This window comes from Notamacropus eugenii, chromosome Y (assembly GCF_028372415.1).
Source record: "Notamacropus eugenii isolate mMacEug1 chromosome Y, mMacEug1.pri_v2, whole genome shotgun sequence".
Taxonomy (NCBI): Eukaryota; Metazoa; Chordata; class Mammalia; order Diprotodontia; family Macropodidae; genus Notamacropus; species Notamacropus eugenii.
This window is the reverse complement of record NC_092880.1, coordinates 9,488,191-9,508,051: the sequence shown is the minus strand read 5'-3', so window position 1 is coordinate 9,508,051 and position 19,861 is coordinate 9,488,191. Positions and strand designations below refer to the sequence as shown.

Below are 19,861 nucleotides of genomic sequence, written 5' to 3'. Positions count from 1 at the left end.
AAAAAGAGAAACTCCTAGGAATAATGTAGCCAAATTTCAGAGTTCCCAAGTCAAGGAAAAAATATTGCAAGCAGCCAGAAAGAAACAATTTGAGTATAGCGGAAATTCAATCAGGATAACACAAGATCTAACAGCTTCTACATTAAAGGATCAAAGGGCTTGGAATATGGTATTCGAACAGTCAAAAAAACTAGGATTAAAACCAGGAATCACGTACCCAGCAAAACTGAGTATAATATTTCAGGGGGAAAATGGTCTTTCAATAAAATAGAGAACTTTCAAGCATTCTTGTTGAAAAGACCATAGCTGAAGAGAAAATTTGACTTTCAAACACAAGATTCAAGAGAAACATGAAAAGGCAAACAGGAAAGAGAAATCATAAAGAACTTACCAAATTTGAACTGTTTATATTCCTACATGGAAAGCTAATATTTGTAACTATTGAAACCTTTCTTAGTATTTGAGTAGTTGGAGGAATTATGTACATATATAAAGACAGAGGGCACAGGGTAAGTTGAATAGGAAGGGATGATATCTAAAAGAAATAAAATTAAGCAGTGAGAGAGGAATATATTGTGAAAAGAAAGGGAGAAACAGAATGGGGCAAATTATCTCTCATAAAAGAGGCAAGAAAAAACTTTTTGAATAGTGAGGAAAGAGGGGGAAGGCGAGATGGAAAAAGTGAAGCTTACTCTCACTACATTTTACTTAAGGAAGGAATTACACGCACACTCAATTTGGTATAAAAATCTATCTTACACTACAGCAAAGTAGGGGAGAACAAGATAAGTGAGGTGTGAAGTCGGATATAGAAGTGGGGCAAAAGAGAGGCGGGAGTATTTAGAGGTAAATACTTTTGGGGAGGGACAAAGTCAAAAGAAATAAATGAATAAATGGGGGGCACGACAGGATGGAGAAACAGTTAGTCTTTCACAACATGATCACTATGGAAGTCTTTTGCATGCCTACATATGTATGACCTACACTGAATTGATTGCCTTCTCAGTGAGTATGGGTGGGGAGGGAGGAAGGGAGAGAAGCTGGAGCTAAAGTTTTAGGAACGAATGTTGAGAATTATTTTTGCATGCACCTGGGAAATAAGAAATACAGATAATGGGGTATAGAAATATATCTTGCCTTACAATAAAAGAGAGAGGATCAAGATAAGGAAGGGAGGGGTGTGATAGAAGGGAGAGCAGGTTGGGAAACGGGGTAATCAGAATGCATGGTGTCTTGGAGTGGGGAGAGGGGAGAGATGGGGAGAAAATTTTAAACTCAAAATCTTTAATTAAAGTTTCTAAAAAACAGCAAATGTTAACTTTTAGAGTGGGGGGGGACGAAAGACTTAATAAAGATTAGAGCAATCCCAAAGTATGTGTTTGTGGAGAGAGAGAGAGAGAGAGAGAGAGAGAGAGAGAGAGAGAGAGAGAGAGAGAGAGAGAGAGAGAGGTGTCCTTCAATTTCTTCAGCATTTCCAAGGAGAGTCTGGATGACCATTTCTCAACTCTTATGCCTATCAATTATATAACTCTTTAATATTTATTTAGTCCTTAATATATTAACTAATTTTGTCCTCATGCAAAACAACCTGAGAGATAGGTAGTGTTCCAGATGAGAAAACTGAGACTGATAGAGTGACTTTCCCAGTATCCCAAAGCTAGTAAATAGTTAAGAGCAGATTTAAACTAAAAAATGTTATAATATGTTAAACTCAAATATGTCTTCCTTTCCTATATTTTCTTATATATTTCGAATATATCAAGGACTTTTGAGGTCTCTTCCAAATGTCAAATTCAGTGATTTTGTTACAATGAGTCACAATAATGTTGTAGGTTTGAGTTGCCTTTTCATGAGGATCCTACTCAACTAGTGTATTCTAAAGGCATACTTTAACCACTGTAAAAAATGTCTGTTTCATACCAGCAAATAATATTCCTTTCAGCCAGTTGTATTGCATGTAAATTCAACAGTGGGTGCTTATGTTATCATTTAAGTTGTGTTGCCTCAGAGAACACCTTGACCCCAGGTTTATCTTTCATTGAGACACCTAATCCTTCAGGGAAGGTGAGATGAGGGATGTCATTAACGAATCCCTACATCATTCCCCTTCTCAAAACCCTTCTGTTGCTCCACACTGCTTTCTGAAAAAGTGCAAGTAATTTCTCATTTAAGACCTTCCACAATCTGCCACCACTCTTAGATCTTGAGCTTTTCACCACAGAATTTTTCTGCCACATAGTTTGTGTTCTAGCCAAAGTAAGGAGCTCCCATAGCCCTTATTTATTTCTTTTATTCTATCATTCATTGACATCATTCTCAACCTCTGAAATGCCCTCGCTAATAATTTCCTTCTAGGAAAACTATCCGTCTGCTTCAAATAACTCTCTTCTCCTTCAAGGTATCCTTGATTTCCAGTTATGAAAATCTCAATTTCTCTAGTTTTATCAAAACATGTTAAGTCTCCATTTTGTTGGATTGTCACATTCTGCAAAGTAGTTATTTTTAAGCTAATTCCACAGTTCTCAACCTTTTTTAGTCTTCAGATCCCTCTCAACTTAAAAAAAATAAATTATTTAGGAATATGAAGGAATTTCATTGCTGTAGATCAGGTCGACCAAAATTTACTTTTAGAAATTTAAATTGGTAACATTTAAAGATTTATTAGTTTACTTGAAATAACAGTAAGCCTGTTGTGCTAACATAATATATTTTATGGAAAATCTGTGTTTTTCAAACTAAAGAAAAAGAGGAAAATGACAAAGATTAGAGATTCACCAACTCTTGGCAAATTACATCCCATTTTGGAGTTATTCTTCTTCTCTAGATAATACCCAAATTTGCCTCCCTGTGACATCCACTAATTGTTCCTGGTTCTGCCTTCTGAGATCAAACAGAAAAAAAAATGTTTAGCTATTCTGCACTTAGTATTGGTTTCCATATATAAATTCACCATATTAACTTCATTAATCTGAAAGTTCAACAAGAACAATCTTAAGTACATTTTTATGTCTCTCACTGAAAGCTCACTCTATATCTGTATATAATAGATCCTTAATAAAAGACATTTCTAAAATTATATCTTGCTTTATTATCCAGTGGAAGATTATCAACCTAATATTGTGCATTTCAAAATGGTCATATTTGCTATGTATATGTATGTGTGTATATATACACATATATGTATATAAGCATACATGTATGTGTATATACATGCATAAATATATGTGTGCATGTGTGCATGTATACATGTATGTATACTTTCATACATATACACACATATAAATTCAGAAGGATTAATGCAAGGTGACTTTAAAAATGAATAAGCTGATTAATTTTTTTAAAGTACTAAGCTCTTACAATGTAACAACCATCATACTAAAGGTTGGTAATAAAAATAAAAGAAATAATGTCTTTGCCTTTGGAGAGCACATATTTTGAAAGGAGCTAAGAATGTACTTTCTTAAAGGGAAGTGGTGTTTTACGAGGTCTACTTTGATTTGGAAAAGTTACAGCACTTACGAGTGCAGTAATAGAAGTCCCAGTTGATAGCAAGGTAATATAGTTGCTATCAGAGGACTGCAAGCTTAAACCACTCTTAGATTTAATAGATAAATACATTGAGACATGGAGAGATTAACTGATTTGGCAGAAGTTGTTCAGATATGAAATGTTGTAAAATAGTTTGTAACACTCTTCTCAGCTTTATTCCTAAACAATCACTCCTCTGCTCCCTGTAGGAATTGTATTAGAATGTGAATCCACTGAGAGTACAGATCATCTTGTTTTCTTGTACTGGTATCCCCAACATTTCATACAAAATGTTTGACACGTAGGAACTATTAATAGATTTCAGTCCCTCTCTCTCTGTCTGTTTCTCTCTCTGTCTCTCTCTCAATCTCGCTCTTGCTCTTGCTCTAGCTCTGTATGTCTCCCCATCTCTCTGTGTATGTCTCTGTCTCTTTGTATGTTTGTCTTTCTCTCTCTCTCTGACTCTGTCTTTGTCTCTTTGTCTATGTTTATATCTCTCTTCTCCTTCTTCCTCTCTCTCTTTAAATTCACCAAATCTAGTACACTTTTCATCATACCATCCAATTCCCCTTGAAGTACAGTCAGGCAATAAGCAAGTATTAAGCACTTGATAGGAGCCAAGCACTGTGATAAATATAAAGGATAAAAAGAAATGGAAAATCCCCAAAAGGTTCTTCTTAGTGTTAGAAAGCATAAATTCTAATCAAAGATATAAAATAAAAATTATTCTACGAATTATGAACAACCTTTTGAAATACGATGTCAAAAGAAATCAATTTCAATGAGCAGATATTAGATATGGTTAATTTGGAATCAAGAAAGACCTTCTCCAGAAGAAAAAAATCTGAACTGAGTCTCAGAGGAAGCCAGGGGAGCTAGCAGGTAGAAATGAGAAAAGGGAACAGTGGAGGCACTGGGGATGGGCATTACAAATAAATGGATTTAAAATAAGGAGTGTAGTTGATGAGGATAAACAAGTAGGCCAAGGTAGTGTGTGGAGGATAGTAAAGTATGAGAAGATTGTAACTGAGAAATGTAGAGAAGAAATGGGAGGGAATTTAAAAAATAAGATAAAACTGATGACCTCACAACATTCTATAAGCTGCTCTTTTAATGATTTCTTAGTCGGAATTACTATTCCTGACAATCTCAAAGAACCAGACACGGGATAATAATTTATATAACAAAGGGACATTATAATATATTATCCTTTTCTTTAATCCTTTCCATTTCACATAATTGGGCTACTAATTATCAAGTTAGCGCTGTAAAAAAAAATTTTCTAGGCCCAAATCCACATATAAAGGTACATAAAGTAAGATTCCTGCTTTTCGTTAATACATTATTAAAATTTATCTAAATATACATCCCTATTCTCAGTGAAGATTTATTTTTTCTTTTCATTTTCTTTATATTTCTTTATTTTTGTGAAATGGCTAATATGGGAATAGGTGATGTATAATTCTACAAGCATAACTGATATATTTCTTGCCCTCTCAATGGACAAAGGAGGGTTGAGAGGGAAGAAGAGAATTTTTTACATACAAATAAAAGGAAAAAGAGAAAAAATAAATTTCATCCTAAAAATGATGAAAATAGTAGCATATTGCCATTTCTTCAATCAGCCTTAAATAAAAAATCAAATTAAAATTCTATTTTATTTGAATATCAAAAAGTTTTGTTGCCCATACCTTTTGCATAGCATTCTTCATCTCTGTATTTCTCAGTGTATAGATGAGAGGGTTCATCATGGGTGCAATGACTGTGTAAAACATTGAGAACTCCTTATCATTTTGGCTTGCAGTGGGAGGTGGGATATAGAGGGCAATACAGGGTACAAAGAAGAGAACAACTACCATGACATGGGAAGCACAGGTGGAGAGGGCTTTACTTCGAGCATCTGATGAATGGTTCCTAAGATTATATAATAAGACCATGTAAGATGCCACCAAAACCAGAAAGGTGGCCAACACAACCATCCCAGTATTTGCATGACTAAGATGTTTGGAATACGTGTGTCAATGCAGACAAGTTTTAAGAGGGCTTTTACATCACATATGTAGTGATCTACTAGATTAGGGCCACAGAAAGGTAATCTGATGACCATGATCATCTGGGCGATGGCATGCCAAAAGCCGACTAACCAGGCCATCAAGAGCATCATGTTACATCTCTGTCTATTCACAATTATCATGTAATGCAATGGTTTACAAATGGCAACGTAACGATCAAAGGCCATAGACACCAGAATGAACATCTCAACACCTGAAAGAAAATGAGCGGTAAAGAGCTGAGTCATACAGCTATTATAGGAGATGGATTTTTGCTTGGCAATTAAGTCCCTGAGCAGCCTGGGAACCACGGTGGAAGTATAAGCAAGATCCATGTAGGATAAATGACAGAGAAAATAGTACATGGGTTGTTGGATTAAATGACTGCATAAAATAGTGATGAAGATAATAATGTTCACAAAGAAGATGGCAAAATAACAGAGCAAGAAGATTATAAAACATATCATCTTAACTTTTGGCTTCTTGAACAGTCCCAAGAGAACAAATTCTGTGACATTGTTCTGATTTTCCATGTATTTCAAGTAGCGGGCAGTTTTCTAGAAGAATTTTAATTCACCTGGAATTAAATCAAATGGAACAAATCAGTAACAGTATTGAGTTTGTAGATATTTTTGAATGGATGTCTCATTAGCTGATTATGAATACAATTTTAATCCTACTATTTGTCTTCTTTTCTACACATTTAAATGAAAATTTAAAAAAAAATGTTTGTCTTAAATCCATACAGAAGATGGGTATCCTAAAAATTAAATATCTATCCAGTAGAATTTATCGTGCTATGAAAATCTATTTATGCCTATAAATTAAAAATATATCATAACTTTAAAAGATCTGATAAGATCTCAAAATCCATTTTAATGGACTTCTTAATCATGAAGAAGATCTTTTCTGTGAGGACTCATCCTGTATCATGTACTTCTCAACATAATTAAATTGAGTTGTTTAAACAAAGGAAATTTCAAACTTTTTTATAAAAATACAGTAAATGATACAGTTTTAGGGAAATTTAAAAAATGCTAAATATAGATAATAATGTCAGTTAAAAAAACTCTTAAATTTCTTTTGGAAATCTAGGATAAAAAATAATACTGAAAAAATATTTTTCCACTCTCTTGATTCATTTTACTTAGCCAGTTAGCAGTCACTGAGAAATCATAGACCTTCAAAAAATAGATTCAATGACTAAACAAGGAGAACATAACAAATGAGGTTCAGCTCCCCAACTGAATGAATTAAAAATATAATGAGGAATATTTGACAATGGACTAAGAAACTACTGATATGGATTTTATTTCCATTCCTGAAAGAAAAGTGTGTCTTAATGACTCAGTGAGTAGGTCCCTTTGATTATCACAACTACAAAGATTAAAGCAACAAGTAGTACAAAGGAGGAAAGAAAGAGATTAAGTGGAGTAATGATATTTACTGTGACAGTTTTAAAAGATCATGGTGTTTTTTATTTTTACAACTTTTGTGGCAGCTGGGGATGTAATAAAGGCTTAATATTGATCTGAGATTTGGGGGAAACATTGAACTCTCTTTATTTCTCTCTCCCTTTGTTTTCTGAATGTATCACCATGTTTCTGATTTTCTTGAATGAAAATATCTCACTCCCCTTACTCCTTCTCCCTTTCTTCATTTTCCCTTCTCTTGTCCCCCATCATGCCTTCCTCCTTCTGCTTTTGATCTCCAATCTTCAAAAATGACTTACAGTACTCCTTGGATAAAAGTCATAGATTGTCATCTGTCCCCTCAATCAAATCCTCAAGCTTGGAAGCATGTACCAGAATTTTCCCCACAACACTTCTTTTCTGGCACAAACTTGTAGAACCCAGGGCCACTGTCATTGTTGTGTGTTTTAAATAAATCTGTATGCTTGTTTAGTTTTGGAGAAGGATGGGAGGGACCATATATGCAATAGTGATGACAACAAACTTTCCAGTATCAATTAATCTGGACCAATTATACTCGCATTCTAATATTTATTTCCCAGATGTTCTTAAAGAATATGCATGCATAAGAGAACAGTGAACAGATATTAAAAACAAAGATAGATGTAAAAACAAAGATAGATATTTAAAAAACAACTGAATCAGATGAATAATTAACATAATTATAAGGGAAATCAGGCATTAATTTATAAGGTATCTGAGAATAAGAAAGAATGTTCAATCATTTCAATTGTGTCTGTATCTTTGTGAATAAATTTGGAGTTTTCTTGGCAAAGATACTAGAGTGTTTTGTCATTTCCTTCACTAGAAGAAACACACTAGACACATTTAAAAAAACACTATTTGTGCAAAGGAGAGGAACAGGAAATATAATGTTTTTGCTGTATGGAACTTCCAAGTGAGAAAATTCCCTCTGCAAGTTGAGGTTAGCATCTTTTGTTTGAATAGCATTTTTGGAGAGTTTCCTAGAATACTGAGAAGTTAAGTGAATTTCCAAGATTTAGAGAAACAACATATATATTTTTTTCAGATACGGGACCTTGGCAAATATAAGAATATCAACAGTTACTGATCTATATGCCTAATTTCACACACACACACACACACACACACAGTGATTAATTATAATTTACGCTTTAAGGACATTCTTCATACTTTCATTCATAAACAATAGGCAGGTTCACATGTGTTATACAACAGTCATTTTCTTTTGCTGTCATATAGGTTACTGAAAAGTATAGAATGTCCAACTATTTCATGTTTGCTGCAAAAAAAACCCAAAGCAATCAAAAGGCATTTGTTAAGTACCTAGTATACTGCTTGGCAATTGGATAGCTTTTGATGTGGTACAGCTAGCTTCTAACTTAATGGTCTCCCAGCAGGGTCTATCATGCATACATCCAAATTATTCAAGGCTACTTGATGAATAAAACTTCCAAGATGCCCTCTGATCATTAATATCAAGTAAGGCATAAAATAAGGAGACATACACTCATCCATTTCTGGTCACCATTTTGTTGAAGGATAACCAGAATTGAAACCAAGGTGCACCTTTTAGGTGCCGAGGTCTTACCCATGTTCTTTTTGCTGACTGGCAAAGCATTCCTTGCATCAACCCCCACAGCACTTTAAAACTTTCTGGGTAAGATACCTAATCAACTTTTAAAATTTATCTAACCATATAGATAGAATTGGAAATAAGCAAGGAAGCACACAAACAACAATAACAGCAACAAAGAAGGTACATAGGAAAATGTTTCTTTTAGACTATGACATGAATTGAAAAGAATTTCCTGGACAATGTAAACATCTTCCTATCTACTTACATTTTTCACTGTATTTAGATTAATCTTTATTGTCAACACAAATGCACACATACACTGGAAAGCACTGCATTGCCTTTTGGAAATTTAATGCCTTTAATTTCTTCAAACTTCTACAAACAAAGATCTATCTTATTAATATTATTTTCAAAATGCAGTTTATCACTGGCTTTATTGCCCCTTTGACATAAGCTTCATCTTTGTAATCCAAACGGGAAAAGAAAAAAAAAGTTAAATGTCATAAAGAATACCACATTTGATTAAGGAGAATCATTGAACATGTTGCCTAGAACCAAAAGGAATGTCAGTTAGCATCTAGTGTAAACCTTCGCCCCCACCCCCTATTTTACTGAGAGAAAATGATGGTCAAAACCAAAATGGCCTACTTAATGTCACACAGAAAACAAAACAGCACAAAAACAAACACAGAAAACTGAATAGGAATTAAAATCTTAGTTTGGTCATTAAGAGTCCCTTCACCAGAAGTTTGGATTTAAACTTAAGAGGAAACAGTTCAGTGTGCCTAAGGTCACAATTTAGGGAGTGGATAAGCTGGTAAAAAGAAGATGTTTGAATTCCTAGGATTGACTCTGTGTAGAACAGAAAATTAAACATGGATATACATAGAAGGAAAGTGACAGTAACAAATATGGAGGGACAAAGAAAAGTGACAGTGACAAAAACAGGGAGAAATAGACATAGAGAACCAGACAGAGACAGATTAAAACAGACATGGCAAGAGAAAGAGAAATTCAGCTAAGGAAATCGAAGGCATATGAGGTATCAAATAACACATACCTAAAAGCAAAAACAACTTATTAAACAATTCAGTTAAATCCAAACCAATTTATTTCTTCTACCCTCTTGATAGGAAATATAATACAATGAAAATTGTGGAGAATTTATGTTATAACCCACATAAACTTGAATACAAACTGTCACAATTACTATTTGTGTATCCATTAAAAATACACTTTGTCTCTAACTCTATTTTCTCATCTATAAAATTGAAATAATAAACCTGTTTCCTTTATCTCACTGGATGGGCATAAGAAGCAAAGAATATCACGTATGTAAATGATTTCAACAAAACACTTAAAATTATTTTCAAAGTATAAGGAATTATTAGTCTTTCAATGCCCAACTTAGTTGCTCCCTTCTCCTTGAAGTCTTGACAAAATATCTTAGGCTTTACTTATTTAGACATATATAGTATTTCCTTACATACCCCAAGGCTTCCAATAGAATGTAAGCTTAGTCATTCCTTGAATGCCTGAGTTGAAGGGAACATTAAAAGTAATTTATTCTAACTTGTATCTGAAAAAGGATCCCTCCTAAAATATATCTAGGAATCCATTCATCATTTCTTCAAATGTCCTTCTCCTTCCCAAGGCAACTCAGTTACAACACTTTTTGAACTATTTGGTAATTTTTCCTTATATTGACAATAAATCTGTTTACAATATCCACCACAAACCTCTACATCAATGCTATGCTTCAGAGCCAAATGAAAGAAGTGCAATATATCTTCCATGAGAAACTTACAATTACTTTAAGGCGGCTGTTGGCTTACTTCCCTGCGAAAAAATGTCACATGTTATTTAAATGGCTTTTTTAGGTAATACAGTAGTGAAGACATCAGCTCTCCTAGTTATCCTTCTTGGGGCATTCTGTGATCAATTGCACCCCATATGAAACCTAGCATAGAGGACAATACTCTGAATAGGATCTAAACAAGAAAGAGTATAGTAGGACAGTTCCTTTTATAGTCCTAGATTCACGGGTGGGGAACCTGCATCCTTGAGGCTATGGCCCTTTAGGTCCTCAAATGTGACCCTTTGACTGAATCCAAACTTCACAATACAAATCCCTTTAATAAAATGATTTATTCTGGCAAAGTAGGACTCAATGATAAGGCTGCACTTGTGGACCTAGAGGGCCACACGTGGTCTCAAGGCCACAGGTTTTCCTCCCCATAGAAACTCTGCTTCCTTTAAATAAGTGTGAGAATACTTATCCTTTTTTTGTCACGTAATATTTTTTATTTACATTTAATTTTCAGTTTGTGGACTGAGCCTGTCTCTTATTTTTTCCTGCCAAGTGAATATCGACATACCCATTTTGTGTTTGTGAAGTACATTGATTTAAAAACAAATAAAAAGAAAAAAGAAGAGAAACTGATTTTTAAAAAATACTGTGGTCCAAGTGTTTTCAGTCATACTTACTTTGGTTGTTGGTTGACTCTATAATTCATTGTTGTGGGGAATTCTCAGTGATGATCACTCATTTCCAGTGCATATAGGTAACTGCATTAGACATAGTTTTAGAATTGTCTGATCACCTGAAAGCTCTAGTGAATTCATGGCCCATATCTGCACAATTTGTCACCATTGAGGCTTGATCCCATGTTTTCCTTGTTCTGAGTCCTCCCCCCTCCCCACTTCAGCCCGTTGCCTTTCATCTTGTATACAGTAGGTACTTAATGCAGTGTATACTTAAATATAGTTAGTATCTAATGTTCGATTATCTATACTAACAACTTGGATAAAAAAAGATGATCTGTGGTTTTAAAGATCTTGTATGCTAGTACCAAGAAACTACTCATAAAGTAGTGTTACTAGGAAAACACACTTTAGCTTGGAGATTTATAGGAATAATGAGGAAATCACAGGCTAGTAGAGTGATATCCTTTTTCAATATCAGCGGTTGTATTCATTTTATAATCATTCCAATATCAAGGGGAGAGATCAATACAAATAGATAATAATACTAATAACAATAAATGTTGAAAGGAAAGCTTATTTTTGGGTGGCTTTTTGGTGGTTCTAGTTAAAGTACAAGGACTATGCAGTTTAGATAAAACTCCTTGCTTTCCCTCATGATTCAATAACCTGTGTTGTGCTGGAGCCAAGACTGAACTCGGCCTGTTGCCATTTGAGAAAAAGGGTCTAGAGGTCACTTGGAAAGGGCATATCCATAAGTGCTTGAGTTACCACTCGGAATCAATATCTTGCATAATTGTTTTCCACCTTATTTTCAGAGCTTGAAAGCTTTTCCAAATCCTCAGAAAACCTCAGATGGATGGTAGTTGAGGAATAAATTTTAGTGAGTGAAGGCTGTGTTTAGGGCTCTAGCAGTTACAACAAGAATGGACCATTAAATTTTTATATCTTCAAAAATGAATTAAAAATACTGAATGCTTTCCTATGTATCATTTCTGATAGTTTTAGGCATTTCATAAAGGAACAATCTCACAATTGAGAAGCTAATGTCTCTCTCTTTATCTTGCTAGAAACCTGAATTTTGATTCATCGAAATGTGTTGAAATTAAAATTACAAGAGATTTGATGTTTAGCAGAGAATTCAGAAATGATGGTGGATAATCTCCAAATTTTACAAATCTGGAAATGATATTTCCCAGTAAGAAGTGACTTCTTCAGTGTCATACACCTACCAAATGACAGTTGGATTCAAACTCAGGGTTTTAGAGTCCATATACAATGATCTATACTCTGAACAAAAAATGGAATTTTTCAAATGCTCTATAGAAAGCAATTAATAAAAAATTGTCTTTGTTTTAAATTATGAGGTGCTGTTATTTTTTAATGGATTATGTCTGAGATGTGATTAGTTTTCTTAATAGCATGTTCTCTTTATGTAGACTGTTTAATTGGATACAAATTAAAAATTCCAAAGTACCATGTGTATAAAAATTATGGAGATGTCTAAAAGCTCATTAGGCTAAATACATTTTCCCCTGTAGTTTAGGATTTCTTCGTCTTTTTATGGGCCACGTATTTCCCTGGCCATCTACTATAAATTATGGAACTTTTTGAGGATGCTGTTTGGAAATAATTGAAGGAATTTTTAAAATTGAAGATTAGTTGATATAAAGATGCCTTTTCCCATCCAAGTTTATGGATTCCATGATATTGATCCAATGCCTTTTTTCAATGTATATAGATTCGAGGTTACAAACACCTGCTCCAGTACAATGCCTCTTCAGGGTAGGTAGAAGGAATTGCCACAAATGGAAAAATCTTGAATTCAGGAAGATATCAAAATAATCCTGAGTATTGTAAAAGTTCTTTTGTGATCTAACATAACTCTCAATCTCTCTGTGTCTCATTTTCATATCTAAAAATTTGGGGATAAAAATCTTCTCTAAGAAAAAGACAAGATAATCTGGTCAGACAATATATGAGGAAGGGGTTTGAAAAGTGCCAAGTGCTATGTCAAAGTAATCACCCTAACTGAAATCTTGTCAAACAAAAGTCAGTCAGTCAATTCCAAGTTTACCCCATAGTTGTTGATGTTAGGGGAGTGGGAATAAATAGAAAAAGTATTTTGGTATATTTTCTGGTTTTAATAGTCAGATATGTGACAGAGGGATAAAATATGGAAGAAAGAAGTGAACAGAATTATAAAATGTGGAGTAAAGGTGAGTGTAGCAGGTAGGATAAAGGGAAATTAAAATAAACTAAAAAGACCTTACATTGTCACAGATAAGGAGGTAGATTCATCCCTGATTTGTATTCACTCACGAAAACCAAACTTGGAGTCTGAAAACTTGACTTCTCCGTGGACAGCCACAACACAAGGATGTGAAGTTGTGTGGCGAATCAAAAGATGATCTCATTTCTGTCTTTTATCCCAAGTCATCCCAAGTCTGTTTCTTGTATCACTCGAGGGGCAGTGGTCTTATTCAGGGTGATACTAATTTATTTGAGTTGAAACAGGACTTATCATCTTGAAATCTACCTTCACTCCCAGATGGGATCACAGAGCAACACAAACAGGTACTGAAAGTCCCTAACTCCACATTAAATTTTTAAGCTGGTAAAAAAAGAATCTTCTAAGAAAGTTTGTGTCTAGTACTCTCTGATTTTAAAGGTACATGTGGAACCAGGGAATGCATCCCCCAAGGCATTTTGAAACAGCCAAGCTTTTAGACTACTTACAGCACGGTAGCAAACTTTGGTGTAGGGGGAATTTTTTTCCCCTTTTGCTTCTTGGCTCCTGTCAGGTTTCATTATTATTGTGTATGTCAGAACTCAGACTTTGGACATTCAAACTCCTTGTCTCAAAAATATACTTAACATATTACTTAATATGAACTTATATAATATACTATAATGTTGCACATATATGTAAATATACATATGTGTATATATACATACAGATATATGTATACACACACTATATACATATATGTATGTATGTATGTATATCTCCTAGTTAATAGATTATTTAAAGAATATTTGGACATTCCATGTCACCAGAAAAAGCTTTAATGACATATTACAAAACATACAGAAAATTACAGATCTTGATTTTCTTCTATTTTTTCACAAGTTGTCAATTACAATAACACCTAGGGAGGGACACTCAGTTTTAAAGAAAAATTCATTACAAAACTCATTGTCATTTAGTTTCATTCTCAGTATTCTAAAATTGCTGCTGTCTTGGATACTGTCCATGGTACACTTGTCACAAACCATTCCTCGCATGTCTTCTGCAGCATTTGAAAAAAATTAAATTTTTTTCTCCCTCAATATATCTCTGATTTTCTTTCTTTATTCTGTGATACATTAAATTGTCTTGGCTTTCATTCATCTCTTACCACTGTTTGTAACTTTTATTATCTCAGCCAGTCTTCCAGTTCCTGATGCCTTACCATAGATCCCTCTTTCTTTTACCCACTAATAGCCTTTTCTTCCTTGACTTCTTCTTTATTTTCTTCTGTCTAAAATTAAGAATCCCACTTCTGTACATGCTTAGCACAATTTATCTCCAAGACTTACCTATCTCCTGAAGTTCAGATACTCATTTTCAATTGTTCCATATGCATCTCCCTCTGTATGTCTTATGTTTACCTTAAAGAAAACATGTCTCAAACTGAATTTCTATTTACTTTATTTTTGCTTCTGACTTACTTATTTTAGTCAGCTGTGCTCCCATTATCCTTATCTAGAAATATTAGTGTTAATTGTTGATGTTTCCTAGAGCACTACACTTGAATTCAGAAAGACCTAAGTTCTAATTCCTATTTATATGTTTGCTAGTTGTGTGTTTCAATAAGGTTATAGAAAGATAATTATCTCAAACATGTCTAACCTTCCATTATCCTGTTACGCCCAGGATTCCATCTAACCCAGATGTACCACCACGTGAACCTAATGAATAGGCATCTACCTGGGTGCCCTAGGAATTCAAATTGTCTCCAGTCCCACTGCAAAGATACTGCTGATCCTGTTGCTTCAGCCTGGTTAGGAGAATATGTGTTTAGCATCAAACCTGAATTGAATTGAACTGACTTTAAAATTCCTTACCACCACTATTACTTGTTATCCACATATGGACATATTTATTACTTTTACATGGTGTTCAAAAATAATATTGCAGAATATACTAATACATGCACATATTTTGCGTGTACCAAAATTCAAAGTCTGCACTAAGACTTTTTTTGTTCATCCTTAGTTGCCAAAGAAGAACATGCCATTAGAGAAATGATGACATGACTTGCGCTTGACTTTGTTTTGAGTGAGTGAGGGTTGTGAGAGGTTACCAGCCTCACTTCTCCTCCAGAGCCATCTGAATCTGGTGACCAGATATTCATCTGGATGACCGGAGATGATCCAGGATGCACTAGGAGTGAATACCTATACAGGTACTAGCTTAGGGTGAGGTAACTCCCATTCATTGAATAGGTCTGTTTAAGAAGTAGTCAGAGTATGGCCCCTTTATCCTGCCCTATGGTGACTGTTTGAAGAAATGGTGTATTCTTTTTTTCTGTAGAAAAGAAAACTTGGGGACGAGCATAATTAGTGTCTTCAAGAATTTGGATGTTTTCTCTTTTTTGTAAATAGCATTTACTTTTTTATAATTACATGCAAATCAATTATCAACATTCATTTTTATAAGATTTTGCGTTCCTTTTTTTCTCTCTCCCTCCCTCTTCTCCCCAATCCGTAAGACAGCAAGCAATCTAAGTTACACTTGTGTAATAATTTTAAAAATATTTCCTCATTAGTCATGTTGTGAAAGAAGAATCAGACCAAAAAGGAAAACCACGAGAAAGAAAGAAAAAAGAAACAATCAAAGAAACCAAATGTGATAATAGTATACTTCAATCTGCATTCAGACCCCATAGTTCTTTCTCTGGATGTGGATAGCATTTTCCATCGTGAGTCTTCTAAAATTGACTTGGATAATTGTATTGCTGAGAAGAGTTAAGTCTATCATAGGTAATCAGAGCACTATCTTGCTTTTACTACGTACGATGTTCCTCTGGTTCTGCTCATTTCATTGAGTATCACTTCATATAAGTCTTTTCAGCGTTTTTTTTCCCCTTAAATCTGCTGGCTCATGATTTCTTCTAGCTGTAATGACAAGGAAAGTAGAATTTTTTGTTGTTTTACTTGATTGAGTTTTAACCAATCAAATAACTTTGATGGAGTCTTGTCTTTTTTTGGAAACAATATAGAATGGGAGAGACAGTGAGAGAGAGACAGAGACAGAGGCAGGGACAGAGAGAGACAGAGAGAGATAGAAAGAGATGTATATCGTGTGTGTATACATATACATATATACACACGGTATTGTTTGGAGGGAGAAGAGAGAGTAGAGAGAGAAGCAGAGATAAGAGAGAGAGAGAAGTGAGTATGAGTGGAGTAGGGGAACTTGCTTGTGAGGAGGCCTAACAGAAAGAATGTTTCTGATGTAGGTGCTCTTTCTGTTGATCTGTCTTAATTTCTCAGACAATAGCCCTGTCTTGATGGCACTGGTAATCTGCGTAAATATTGTTATAGCCCTGCTAAACGTTTTTTCCAAGAAAAAGAAGCTGTGTGCAGGAACTCCTGGAGCCTGCTTGTCAGGCAGAAGCAGGAAGAATCTGGAGCAGTCCCCATGAGCTGAGACAAGCAGCAGCAGCAGATAGCTTCCTGTGTGGGAGTCCAGACAAGATTTGGGAGTGGTTGGGCCTATGGAGGAGGAAATGTGGGGTTTGGAAATCAGCCTTGAGTAAAGATGAGATAGAACCAATACATAAATAAATCAATAAACTGTGTATTGATTACAGATATTGTTCTTACAGTGACTTAGGAGTGGGTGGTGTGAAATTTACTTCTACTGTTAAAGGATGTGTAATGTTAGGGAAGACCCTAGCCTGGGATCCCCTGACTTTAGGGGTGCAATGGTATATGTTATGCACCGTAACTTATAAGTTATAACCCTAATAAATGAGGGTTATGAGACCCAAATATTTATTATATGATTTAAGGATGTTGCTATGAATGTTATTATTACATTATTGAACCATGTTTATCTTAGTGCTGAATAGAAAATTCAGTATACCATGCTATTAGACCCTTGAAATTATTCATAGCAGGAGTCCTAAGGTGTGCTGCTGTGACTGTAATTACAATAGCACAATAGCATTCCATTATATTCATACACCACAACTTGTTCAGCCATTTCCCAATTAATGAACATTTCCTCAATTTCCAATTCCTTGCGAGCACAAAAACAGCTAATGCAAATATTGTTGCGCGTGAGGGTCATTTTCCCTTTTTTGTGATCTTTTTAGGATACAGAGCTATTAGTATTATTTTTCTCTCAAAAGGAATGTACAGTGTCATACACTTTGTGCATTGTTCCAAATTGCTCTCTAGATGGTTGGATAAGTCCACAAGTCCACCCAACAATGCATTAATGTTGCAATTTTTCCACATATTCTCCAACATTTATCATTTTGGGTTTTTTGGCTCATTATTCGATCTGAGAAGACCCACGAGATACCTCAGAGTTGTTTTAATATTTCTCTAATCAATTGTGATTTACAGCAATTTTTCATTTGACTATAGATTGCTTTAATTTCATCTGAAAACTATCTGTTCATATCATTTGACCACTGATCAATTGAGGAATGACTTTTATTCTTACAAATATGACTCAGTTCTCCATATATTTGAGAAATGAGATCTTTTTGGAGATGTCTGCAAAAATTTTCACAGTTTTGAGAACATTTTCTTAATTAAAAATTTAGACTTTAGTCAAATACTGTAGAACTAGAAAAATGAGCATAAGTTTCAAAGATACAAATTTGGGTTTTCATGACATGAATAAATCCTAATTGAATATAATTAACTGGATATTGAATCTATTACTTGTAGATATAGTGATTTCCTTCTACCCTAAAGTAGGTGTTTAAAGAAAGGCTGAACAATCATTTGTCATGGATATTGTTGAAACCATGATGAATCAAGAATGGACTGAACTAGATTGGACTTTTATTCTCCGTTCTTTATTTGTAATTCTGTGATTCCAATCACCAGGGATCATTGATGTAGCACAACTATTTAACATTTTCCTAGTCTTTGTCCATAATCCAATCAATATCCATATTGAAGTCCAAATTCTTTCCCTGAGCAATACTTTCAAATCTAGTTCTTCCATCCTAATCCCTCACCAATCCCTTTCATAGAACTCCAGATAAAATGAAAATTTTCAACTATAAGACATTAACACACAGAAACAGATCTACTCAGAAGAGATAAGGAAGGCAGCTATATCCTGCTAAAAGGTACCATTGATAATGAAACAATATCATTACTAAACACATATGCTCCAAGTGGTATAGCATCCAAATTCTTAGAGGAGAGGTTTGAGGAGTTGAAGGAAGAAACAGACAGGAAAACTATATTAGTGGGGGACCTCAACCTCCCCATCTCTGAACTTGATAAAACTAACTTCAAAATAAGCGAGAAAGAAGTTAAGGAAGTGAATAAAACTCTGGATAAGATTAGATAAGAGATCTCTGAAGAAAACTGAATGAGGATAGAAAGGAATATATCTTTTTCTCAGCAGTACATGGCACATACAGAGAAAATGACAATATTCTAGGGCATAAAAACCCAACAATTCAGTGTAGAAATGCAGACATAATCAATGCATCCTTGTCAGATCATATAGCAATAAAAATTATATCTAATAGAAGGCCGTGGAAAGGTAAACCAAAAATTAATTGGAAACTAAATAATCTAATTCTAAAGAAGGAATAAGTTAAACAACAAATCATAGAAAGAACAAGCAAATTCATTGAAGAGAATGACCATAATGAGACAACCTACCAAATCTTATGGAATGCTGTAAAAGCAGATCTCAGGGGCAGTTTCGTACCTTTGAATGCCTACATGAATAATACAGAGAAAGAGGAGCTCAGTGAATTGGGCATACAGCTAAAAAAGCTAGCAAAAGAACAAATTGAAGATCCTCAAGTAAACACCAAATTATAAATACTGAAAATCAAAGGAGAGATGAATAAAATTGAAATTAAGAAAACTATTTAACTAATAAATAAAACTAACAGTTGGTTTTACGAAAAAACTAATAAAATTGATAAAACTTTGGTGAATTTTATTTAAAAAAGAAAGAAGAAACCAAATTATCAATGTCAAAAATAAAAGGGGTCAACTCACCTCCAATTAGGAGGAAATTAAAACAGTTACTAGAAATTATTTGCCCAATTTTATGCCCATAAATTCCACAATCCAAATGAGACTGATGAGTATTTTAAAAAATATAAATTGCCCAGAATAACAGAAGAAGAATTTGAATAATTAACCCCATCTCACAAAAAAATAAATCGAAAAAGCCATCAATGAACTCCCTAGGAAAAAGTCTCCAGGGCTGGGTGGATTTACAAGTGAATTCTATCAAATATTTAAAGAACAGTTAATTCTAATATTATACAGACTGTTTGGGAAAATTGGGGAAGGAGGAGTCTTCTCAAATTCTTTTTATGATACAAATATGTTTTTGGTGCCAAAACCAGGAAGAGACAATACAGAGAAAGAAAATTATAGACCAATTACTCTGATGAAGATAGATGCAAAAAATTCAAATAAGATTTTAGTAAAAAGAATACAGCAATTTATCATGAGAATAATACATCATGATGAGGTAGAATTCATGCAGGAATGCA

The 19,861-nt window shown here is 34.2% G+C and overlaps 1 pseudogene; it reads right to left on the bottom strand.

Annotated features, from left to right (window-relative positions):
• Positions 1-5,180: 5,180 nt before the first annotated feature.
• LOC140516711 (olfactory receptor 4P4-like) lies at positions 5,181-6,112 on the bottom strand (annotated as a pseudogene).
• Positions 6,113-19,861: the final 13,749 nt, after the last annotated feature.